This window comes from Saccopteryx bilineata, chromosome 1, assembly GCF_036850765.1.
Source record: "Saccopteryx bilineata isolate mSacBil1 chromosome 1, mSacBil1_pri_phased_curated, whole genome shotgun sequence".
NCBI lineage: Eukaryota > Metazoa > Chordata > Mammalia > Chiroptera > Emballonuridae > Saccopteryx > Saccopteryx bilineata.
In genome coordinates this window covers 145,500,687-145,510,591 of record NC_089490.1, presented here as the reverse complement: position 1 = coordinate 145,510,591, position 9,905 = coordinate 145,500,687, and positions in this window count along the sequence as shown.

Below are 9,905 nucleotides of genomic sequence, written 5' to 3'. Positions count from 1 at the left end.
CAGGGGATCATGGGCACCACGTTAATCAACAGAGAATCACATGATAGGAGGGTTGTTTCCTTTTTGAATAAGTCACACTACTGGACGTCTCTGAGACCATCTAGTAATTTTGAAAATACGCTATTATTATCAAGCACTTAATGTGAGCCAGGCCTGACTCTAGGTGCTGTGTCTATTTCAACGCATTGACTCTGCAAAACACCTGAGGCAGGTGCGGCTCTGGTTCCCATTTACAGAGAGGCACAGCTAACAAGGGAATCAGCAGAGACCCATGGGCAGGAGGCCTGGTCCCCAGGGTCCAGGAGACAGTGTCTGCCGGGTGCTAATGTGTCTTAACACCTTGGTTGATCGTGCTAGAGTCCATGGTTTTATGTTTCTTATATTCGTCATTTTTAAGTTTATGGAGTCTCAGGGGGAAAAAAAAGGGTTTTCCAGTTATGACATCCATATGTAGTTTCCTTTTTAAGTGAATGTATTCAAGGTTGCAAAAGTGTAGAAAATTAAAGAAAATATTAAGTCCACATAGTTCAAAAGAGGAAGATTATAGTCATGGAAGAATGAGGTCACCAATGGCTGAAGGCAGAGAGGCATCATGCCAGGAACCATGGAGCCCCGTCCCTAGAATTAACCCCGTCTTACCCACTGCCGTTCCCTTGACCTGAACAGATGTGGGAAGGAGTTCCAGCAGGGTGCCCCAGGGGCCTGGAGGAGGCAGTGGACACTGGAGGAGGCTGGGAGGGGAAGGGGGCAGATCAGGTCTAGAGTGTATTTTGGCATTTTCCCTCAAAAGCTGGAAACCTCAGGACTGGACATCCAGCCCCTACAGACCAACAGCTGGTTCTGGAAGAAGCTGGAAGGGAGAGTTCTAGCCTGGAAAGGTGGGCGGTGAGGCCTCATGGCATTGTCCCCTCCCCCATCCACGTGATCACACATTGTTTTTGCCTTCTCCTCCCGGGATATGTGCCTTGGACCCTTGGTCTTACTCAGGGGTAGTCAACCTTTTTATACCTACCGCCCACTTTTGCATTTCTGTTAGTAGTAAAATTTTCTAACCGCTGACCGATTCCACAGTAATGGTGATTTATAAAGTAGGGAAGTAACTTTACTTCATAAACTTTATAAAGCAGAGTTACAGCAAGTTAAAGCATATAATAGTAATTACTTACCAAGTACTTTATGTCGGATTTTTGCTAAGTTTGGCAGAATAAATCTTTATAAAACAACTTACTATAGTTAAATCTATCTTTTTGCGACACCTTAGTTGTTCATTGATTGCTTTCTCATATGTGCCTTGACCGCGGGCCTTCAGCAGACCAAGTAACCCCTTGCTCTAGCCAGAGACCTTGGGTCCAAGCTGGTGAGCTTTTTGCTCAAACCAGATGAGCCCGTGCTCAAGCTGGTGACCTAGGGGTCTCGAACCTGGGTCCTCGGCATCCCAGTCTGATGCTCTATCCACTGCATCACCGCCTGGTCAGGCTAAATCTATCTTTTTATTTATACTTTGGTTGCTCCACTACCACCCACCATGAAAGCTGGAATGCCCACTAGTGGGTGGTAGGGACCAGGTTGACTACCACTGGTCTAACCCATCTGGGACTCAGTTTTTCTGTCTGATGAATGGGATTAAAATGTCTGCCCACTGGCCTCACAAAGCAGGGTAAAGAAGAACTGGGGTAACACAGGAGAAAAGGCATTGAGCTGTCTGCCGCAAGCTTGGGGGAGGCACGAAGAGGAACATCCGCACCGCCACCACTATAATCTGGCCTGTCAGTGAGCCTTATGGCTCTGACTTCAACTATACTCAAGTCCTCTCACTTCTCCCCACTGGCCCTCAGCCAGTCTTGCCTCATCATCTCCCACATTGATGCTCTGGCTCCTGTCCCCTACACTCTGTTCCCCTCACAGTGACCAAGGGTTTTTGGTACCACCTGAGTCAGGGCGCATCCCTCCTCTGCTCAAGAATCCTCCATGGCTCCCACGTCACTCAGCGTAAAACATCCAGCAATGCGGAGGACCCTGTAAGCTCTGCCCTGTCACCTCCTGCCCTCAGCTCCCCTCTCCCCATTTCCCCTGTTACTTGACTACCATTTTTCTTGTGGGAAACACCAGGCACATTTGACCTCAGTCTCTGACCTTTGCAAAGGCAGTTATCTCTGCCAGGAGCACTCCAGCCCCAGATAACCTCCTGGTTCCCTCCCTCCTGTCCTTCATGGTTTCGCTCCAACATTCCCTGACCTACTTCCCATGTCTCATATGTAATCCTTTCCCATCCTCAGCAAACCCAGTTGCTCCCCACTTTCCCTAATCCCTGGAGTACTTCATCAGACCCCCATCACGGAACAGAATGTACCTGCTTCCCTGCTTACTGTCTGCCCCCACCTATAGACTGTCAGCCCACAGGGGAGGATTTTGATCCCTTTGTGTCCTGCACCTTGCAGGGTTCCACAGTTAGTGATACCACCCCTGCTGCTGGCGCCTCAGAAGGAAACCCCTCAGCCTTCCTGATCTGGCCCCCGTTGGAGTGTTGACAACAGTCCTGCTCCGTCCTTGCAGTTGTCTGAAGTTCCAGCCCTGCTGACCTATTTGGCAGCCTCGTGACCTCTGTTCCACAATAGGGTGAGGCAGGGACATGGGTCCCCATTTGTCAGATGGGAAAGGGGCTTTGGGGTGTTGTACCACTGGCCCGAGATTCCTCAGCTAGGAAGTGGCTGAGCCAGGATTATTCAACCAGTAATAATAAAGGTATTATTTACTATATTATAATATTATTTTCATTATTATAGCTGCAACAGGAACAAATCTTCATGGTAAGTAATAGTGGTGTAGGGCCAGTAGTCGCGGCTATCACTGCCATTCACTTGCAGATTCTCATTGGATTCAGGCAGATGGTAAAGAAACAGTAGAGCCTGACCAGGCGGTGGTGCAGTGGATAGAGCATCAGACTGGGATGTGGAGGACCCAGGTTCGAGACAACGAGGTCACCAGATTGAGTGCAGGCTCATCTGGTTTGAGCAAAGCTCTCCAGCTTGAGCCCAAGGTCGCTGGCTCGAGCAAGGGGTCACTCCGTCTGCTGTAACCCCCCTCCCCCCCATCAAGGCACATATGAGAAATCAATCAATGAACAACCAAGAAGCAGCAATGAAGAATTGATGTTTCTCATCTCTCTCCCTTCCTGTTTGTCTGTCCCTATCTGTCCCTCTCTCTGACCCTCTGTCTCTGCCACAAAAAAAAAAAAAAAAAGAAACAAGAAATGGTGGGCCATTCCTTTATCAAAGTCTCTCACCGGCCAACAAGCAAACACAGAGGGCTCCCAAAGCCACTGACATCTTCTCTGGTTTCTCCTAGAATCAAAGGCCTCACCAGTCTCAGCAGAGCTTGCAAGAGCCCCTCACCTCTGGTTCCCCATCTGCACACCTCCTCTCTGCATAGACTGGCTTCTTCTTCAGCACTCTGCATTCTCTCTGCTCTCCTTGCAAAACACGGCTTTCCTCTTTTCCTTCTTCTCTTCTCTTTTTCAAAACCTTCTGGTGTGAAAACCCCTCCTCCAGCAAACCTTAGCAAGACAATGGCCTTTCCCAAGCAGGAAGGTAGTTTGCAATTTCACAAACATATACCTGGTACTGCCCAGCACCATTTTCTAACAATAAATGTAAGCAAACTAGCCCTGGCCGGTTGGCTCAGCGGTAGAGCGTCGGCCTGGTGTGCGGGGGACCCGGGTTCGATTCCCGGCCAGGGCACATAGGAGAAGTGCCCATTTGCTTCTCCACCCCCCCCCCCTTCCTCTTTGTCTCTCTCTTCCCCTCCCACAGCCAAGGCTCCATTGGAGCAAAGATGGCCCGGGCGCTGGGGATGGCTCCTTGGCCTCTGCCCCAGGCGCTAGAGTGGCTCTGGTCGGGGCAGAGTGACCCCCCGGAGGGGCAGAGCATCGCCCCCTGGTGGGCAGAGCGTGGCCCCTGGTGGGCGTGCCAGGTGGATCCCACCTGGTTGGGCGCATGCGGGAGTCTGTCTGACTGTCTCTCCCCGTTTCCAGCTTCAGAAAAATACAAAAAAAAAAAAAAAAAAAGTAAGCAAACTAAAAAAACACAGATTTTACAAACTCATTTGTCCAACAGGTGGTCATCCAGCACCTACTATATGCCTGGCCCTCTTCTAAGCACTTCATAGGGATCCAACTCACTTAGCTTCCCAGGAGCCCTAGGAGGCAGGTGTTGTGACCTGTATTAGACAGATGGGGGAACTGAGGTACAAAGGGTGAAATGACTTCCATAGTCACAGAACACCCCCATCTCACATCAGAGGTCCTAGGCAAACCCTGTCTCTTCCACTTTTGGACCATGTGGCCTCAGGTAGGTTAAATGACCTCTCTGGGCCTTAGCTTCTCTGTTTGTGAAATGGTCAGAACCTCAGCAAGCACAGGTGAAGGTTGTAGGCAGTGACCAAATCACAGGGGCGCTGCTCAGAGTGGAGGTGCAGTCAGCATCAGCAGTGGCAGTTAGGATGATCGCCTTCTCTGCAATGCCCTCTGCTGTAGGGAAGAAGTCAGGGGACCCCAATGCCCTGCCTCCCCCCTTCTTGTACCACCAGCCCATGCCCAGCACCCTTACGAGCCCCAGCTGAGGTGGGGGTCAGGTGGGGTCTCTGGATGGAGGGGGGCATAACAGGAAGCCCCCTGACTGGGAGACAATGGCAGAGGAAGGGGCCGAGCCAGCCCCCACACGGATGAGCCCAGCTGCTGGCTCCGGGAGGGCGGAGCAGCTATTGTGAAGCCAGACAGTTGTCCCCAAGCAGGAAGCCCCAGAGAGTGAGGGAAAAGGGTGGGAAGCTGCTGGCTAGCTCTGACCCCAGACCCAGGGGCAGGCGGGACAATAGACCCTTTGTCTCCTCCTACAGGCTGGACACCTGAGATTCCCTCAGACCAAGCTTTCAGTGCTTGACCAGGTACTCCTGGTCAGACCCTGCCCAGCCCCAGCTGACATCCTCCTAATCCCTGCCCCTCACCCAGCCAGCCCCAGGGAGTGGGAGGCAGCACTGAGCTGGGCCTGTTTATAGTTCCCTGGCACTGATGAGTGAAATCCTAAATATAGAAGCCAAACTATTCAGGCCTTGGCCTGGGGCAGAGTGGGGGTGGGGGCACTGCAAGTGTATCTCCCTGGCTTGGGTCTCCAAGACTTGCTTGGGCCTCTCAGTTTCTGGGGTTGGGGGCTGGGGGGGGTGTTTCAGGTGGGGGCAGTATATCTGCTTGAATGGGGATATGACAGTCCTGGTGGCAGAGCCACAGTGATGAGAAGGGAAGCAAGGCATTGGGATGCCTTAGAGCACCGATTATCAACTTTTTGTTCTTTTTTCCACCCCTCTCAACTTTTTCATCTCATGGCACACATAAACTAATGACTAAAAATCTGCGGCACACCAAAAAAAATTTTTTTTTGCCGATCTGACAAAAAAAAAATAGGTAGAATTTTGATTCATTCAATTCAGACAGCTATTGTTGTGTTAACTGTTGTCATTTTTTAAAATTGGCAACCTAAGGGAAAAGGGGTCAGTGCCCCTGACTACATATGCAGGTGTTACTTCTATTAAAAATTCATGTAGCGGCCCTGGCCGGTTGGCTCAGCGGTAGAGCGTCGGCCTAGCGTGCGGAGGACCCGGGTTCGATTCCGGCCAGGGCACACAGGAGAAGCGCCCATTTGCTTCTCCACCCCTCCGCCGCGCTTTCCTCTCTGTCTCTCTCCTCCCCTCCCGCAGCCAAGGCTCCATTGGAGCAGAGATGGCCCGGGCACTGGGGATGGCTCTGTGGCCTCTGCCTCAGGCACTAGAGTGGCTCTGGTCGCAACATGGCGACGCCCAGGATGGGCAGAGCATCGCCTCCTGGTGGGCAGAGCGTCGCCTCTGGTGGGCGTGCCGGGTGGATCCCGGTTGGGCGCATGCGGGAGTCTGTCTGACTGTCTCTCCCTGTTTCCAGCTTCAGAAAAATGAAAAAAAAAAAAAAAAAGAAAAAAAAAAAATTCATGTAGCACACCTGTGCTTTCTGCCGCATAGGCATGCAAGTCTCTCTAAGGCTGAAAATCTCTGTCTTTGAGGGATGTGGTTCTGAGAGGCAGAGGAGGAGGGTAGATTTGTGGCTGGGGTCCCAACACAGCACCCAGCTCCTCTGTGTCCTTCACCCCAAGGCCCCTATATTGCGTTACAAAAAGGAGGTTGAGCTGTCACCCCAAGTGTTCTCTGATTCTAAGAAACGAAGTCCTCAGGAAGCTGCTGGGACACCCCCAAACCCCAAACAAACACCAGCTCCTAGAAACCCACTTCCCCTTCCCCATCAACGCAGACCTGGGGGGGGCGTGGCCAGGGCTAGGAGTGGGGGGAGGAGTTATAAATAGCCGGTTTATAAGCTGCTGCCAAGGCTGCCAGGCAGGGCCTCTCTAAGCTAGCGGACAGGGCTCCCAGCAGGGCAGCTAGATCCCAAAGTGTCCGTAGCTACACCCCCTCCCAACGATTGCCAAGATTTGGGGAAGTAAGGGCAAACTGAAGGGTGAGTTATTTAAAAGGGGCAATGCCAATGTTCTTTAAGGCAGCCCAAGAACCCGACGGCCATCAAGACTTTAATGAAGCATAAAGCTCACTCAGCCGCTGGATAAAGTGAATTAGAATATTACACACCTGTGAAAAAGAACCAACCCCAGGGGCATCCAATGAGATGGCTGAGTCTTAGCAACATACTCCTTTTTTTTATTTTAAAAACTGAGTCAAGTACAAACATCTTAATTTGCTTGATAGGTTTTATAGTAGAATCTTATTTTTTCAACTTTATTGAGGTACAAATGGCAAAATAAAAATATATTTAACAGATATGACTTAATGATTTGGTTGTAATAGAACCTTGAGTTAAAAAAAAAAAGTCCCAGTGTCCCATACAAAAGCCACCTTTATCATAAAGCTTAGATACAAAGAAAACGAAACTAGATAAGGCCACAGCCCACAATCGTGTAAGAAAAGAAGGAAAATAAAAACGAAATAGAGGATAAGAAATTCGGGGTTGTGGAGGGAGAGAGCAGGGTCATGTCCCAGTTCTCGGTGGGGGGTGGTTGAGGGGGCTTCATAGAATTAAAAAAAATAAATGAATAAAGTAAACTAAAGCTGGCCATGGCAGATCGACTGTCATGATAATTATATTTAATTCATTCCGTGAACCTGAGACACTGTAAAGCTTTTTTTGAAACTTTCAAAATGTTTTAGGTTTCTACTGAGAAGTAGTTAGAGGAAGCACAGACGGGATGGAAAGAGCTGCCCAGGGCGGGAGCAGCCAGAGCGGGGAGGCCCAGCTGGGGAAGGGGGTCAGCTGGGGGTGGGGGTGGGCAGGGGAGGAACTGACAGTGGCCAACAGGAAGCTGCGCAGTACTGAGCTGGGAACCCTCAGTGCTGTTTCTGCCTCTTTCTCGAAGCTCGCAGCCTCTTCCTCATTCTGCAAGGGCATCTGGGAGTGGCGGGCTGGGGGCTGACAGTGCCCAGTGAGAATGGGCTCCAGCCTCCCAGGGACCCTGAAAAAGGGTCCCAGAATGTGGGGCAGGGTGGGGCAGGAAGGGGGTTTAGTCTGAGAGCCCAGGTCAGGTCAACTTCTCTTTGTGCCTCAGTTTCCCCAGATGGGCCCCCCATCACTGGTTTCTGGGGTTATGGGCAATGGTGCTGGTGGTCATGATCAGTCTCAGAAAGACATGATGTATTCTGGGAGCCAGGGGGCTTCAGTAGGATAAACCCCTCCTGAGCACTATTAGATTGGGCTCTCCCTTCACCAGCTGTGGAGAACAGTTTGGCATTTCCCCTAAAAGTTAAACAGAGTTCCCCCATGACCTAGCAATTCCACTCTTGTGTAGATACCCAAAAGAACTGAAAGCAGAACTCCAACAAATACTGTACACTCATGTTCATCACAGTGTGATTCCCAGTCGCCAATAGGTGGAAACCAGTGTCCCTCGATGGCTGAAAGGATGAAAAAAATTTGGTCCATCCATACACTGAAATAGTATCAATATTTAGTCACAAAACAAGAGTGAAGTTCTGATAGAGGTGGTGGTCACATACCGTTGTGAATGTGCTGAATGCTACTGGACTGTTCACTTTTTCTTTCTTTCTTTTTTTTTTTTTGACAGTCAGAGAGAGGGACAGATAAGTACAGACAGGAAGGAATAGAGACGAGAAGCATCAATTCTTTGTTGCAGCACGTTAGTTGTTCATTGATTGCTTTTTCATATGTGCCTTGACTGGGGGACTATAGCAGAGCAAGTGACCCCTTGCTCAAGCCAGTGACCTTGGGCTAAAGCCAGCAACCATGGGCTCATGTCTATGATCCCACGCTCAAGCCAGCAACCCCGCACTCAAGCTGGTGAGACTGCTCTCAAGTCAGATGAGCCCATGCTCAAGCTTGTGATCTCAAGGTTTTGAACCCAGGTCCTCTGCATCCCAGTCCGATGTTCCATCCACTGTGCCACTGCCTGGTCAGGCACTTTTTTTTTTTTTAACTAAGAGGAGGGGAGGTAGTGAGAATCTCACATGCTCCCAGACCCAGGTCCACCCAGCAACCCCTGTCTGGGGCCAATGCTCAAATCAACTGAGCTATCTTTAGTGCCCAGGGTCGACACTAAACCAGTCAAGCCATTGGCTGCAAGAGGGGAAGAGAGAGAGAAGGGGGAGGGGGAGAGGTGAGAAGCAGATGGTCACTTCTCATGTGCGCTCTGACTGGGGATTGAACCTGGGACATGCACATGCCAGGCAGATGCTCTCTCCACTGAGCAAATGGCCAGGATACTGTTCATTTTTATTAAAAAAAAATTTTTTTTTTTTACAGAAACAGAGAGAGGGATAGATAGGGACAGACAGACAGAAAAGGAGAGAGATGAGAAGCATCAATCATCAGTTTTTCGTGGCGACACCTTAGTTGTTCATTGATTGCTTTCTCATATGTGCCTTGACCCTGGGCCTGCAGCAGACCCAGTAACCCTTTGCTCGAGTCAGCGACCTTGGGTCCAAGCTGGTGAGCTTTGCTCAAACTGGATGAGCCCACGCTCAAACTGGTGACCTTGGGGTCTCAAACCTGGGTCCTTCCACATCCCAGTCCGATGCTCTATCCACTGCGCCACCGCCTGGTCAGGCCTTAAATATTTTTTAAGACTTTATTTATTCATTTTATATAGAGAGAGGGTAGGGGGGAGCAGGAAGCACCAACTCCCATATGTGCCTTGACCAGGCAAGCCCAGGGTTTCAAACCGACGACCTCAGCATTCCAGGTTGATGCTTTATCCACTGTGCCACCACAGGCCAGGCTGGCACTGTTCTTTTTTTTTTTTTTTTGTATTTTTCTGAAGCTGGAAACGGGGAGAGACAGTCAGACAGACTCCCGCATGCGCCCGACCGGGATCCACCCGGCATGCCCACCAGGTGACGCTCTGCCCACCAGGGGGCGATGCTCTGCCCCTCCGGGGCGTCGCTCTGTTGTGACCAGAGCCACTCTAGCTCCTGGGGCAGAGGCCAAGGAGCCATCCCCAGCGCCTGGGCCATCTTTGCTCCAATGGAGCCTTGGCTGCGGGAGGGGAAGAGAGAGACAGAGAGGAAGGAGAGGGGGAGGGGTGGAGAAGCAGATGGGTGCTTCTCCTGTGTGCCCTGGCCGGGAATCGAACCCGGGACTTCTGCACGCCAGGCTGACACTCTACCACTGAGCCAACCAGCCAGGGCCCACTGTTCATTTTTAAATGGTCATTTTATATCATTGTGAATCTCACTTTTATTTTTAAAAATCCTGCATGGGTGATGGTACTGTCCACAGTCCCACACTGGGCATCTCTGCTGTCACAACCCCCCTTGGTTGCTCACAGGTTGCCCCTCTGTTCACCTTTCCACTGTCTGAGGTGAAGTAG